Raw genomic sequence first — 1487 nt, 5'->3', positions numbered from 1 at the left:
TTTGACGAATTCAATTCAGAGGACTTTCTAGAGAAATGCTATAAAACAGTGTTTTCTTCAAACAGAAATCCATCTGATTGGATGAAAAATTAATGCTGCTAAAACTTGAATCACTTGTTAGCACTGAGAACACAGATATTTGGTTTTATTTTTATGGAACATGTTTCTTTACTGTGTTTAAGAAACAGAGACCTGCATGCAGTTACTCAATACAATTAATTTATACTACTTAATTGCTTAATTTCAAAAGGCTGGACAACTCTTTCCAGAATAGTTGCTGTTTTAGGAATTAATTGCTCCATCTAGCACCTCATTCTGTGAACTCTCTTGACAGGTTCTGAGTGACAGAACAGCGTGAAAGAACAGTGTCACAAGTCTTGTTGTCAAAGACATAAGAGGCCAGTGGCCAGTGCTCTTGTTTCACCTCATGTTATTTCATTCATTACTGGATACCATTTACAGTACTACTTTAGGTTTTGAAAAAGAAATTAAATTGACCAATAATCACTTTAAACGAAATACTAAATTTACAAAACACCATTTGTAAACAAGTAGATTATGAAAAATAATAACTGAAGGAATAAGCATTTGATCCTCTCAGATCACATCGTTGCTTAGTAAGCTTTCACATGTGTTATTCTTCCTGAATTTAATTTTCCACGAACACTATGTGATGATGGAAATAGCAACTTCATAAAGAAATTGTGAGAGTTTACAAAATTAATGTTATAAAGCATAGAAGAGTACCTGATGCATAGAAAGCAATCAATACATGTTAATTACTATTACTGTTGTTGTTATTTAAGTTTTTCTTTTTTTAATGTATTTGGTACAGAGTCTCATTACACAGCTCGGACTGGCAGTGATCCTCCTGTTTTCATCCTACTCAGCACTGGGGTTATAGGCATATGCCACAGCACCAGGCCTCAGTGGTCGGCTCTGCGTGCCCAGGGTTAGGGGGTAGTGGTGTGGCATGTGGTGCCTGGGATTGACTCTGATCACTGTGCTTGCCTAAGCAAGTGCTTAGTTCACTGAGCTATTTCACCAGAGCTTTACTTTTTTTTTTTTACATGATAGTAAAGCAAAGGTAGCACTGAATGGATCTCTTTGTTCTGGAAACATTGGCCAGAGCAGTAAAAAAGAGAAAGAAATAAAGGGAATAAAGATAAGAAAGGAAGAAGTTAAATTATCATTATTTGAAGATGCCATGATACTCTACATAGAAGGCCCCAAAAACTCTACCAAGAGACTTCTAGATTTAATAACCAAATTCAGTAGCATATCTGGCTACAAAGTCAATACTTAAAAATCAATAGCTTTCTTGAACACAAATAATAAATTTAATGGAAAAGAAATTAGAGAAGCCATACCTTTAACAATAGCATTGAAAATAACAAAATACTGGGGGCCGGGGAGATGGCTCAGTGGAATAAGTGCTTCCCTGGCAAGCGCAAGGGCCTGAATTCTAATCCCCAGTTCCGCAAAAA

The 1487-nt window shown here is 36.0% G+C and overlaps 1 protein-coding gene across 3 annotated transcripts in view; it reads left to right on the top strand.

Moving 5' to 3' along the window:
- LOC101593148 (alcohol dehydrogenase E chain-like) overlaps positions 1-1487 on the top strand; it is a 178167-nt gene that overhangs the window by 23302 nt on the left and 153378 nt on the right. The window lies entirely within an intron of this gene.

Source organism: Octodon degus, unplaced genomic scaffold, assembly GCF_000260255.1.
Source record: "Octodon degus isolate 3935 unplaced genomic scaffold, OctDeg1.0 scaffold00183, whole genome shotgun sequence".
In the NCBI taxonomy this organism is placed as follows: domain Eukaryota; kingdom Metazoa; phylum Chordata; class Mammalia; order Rodentia; family Octodontidae; genus Octodon; species Octodon degus.
The sequence above is the reverse complement of the archived record's forward strand: the minus strand, read 5'-3'. Positions and strand labels throughout refer to the sequence as shown.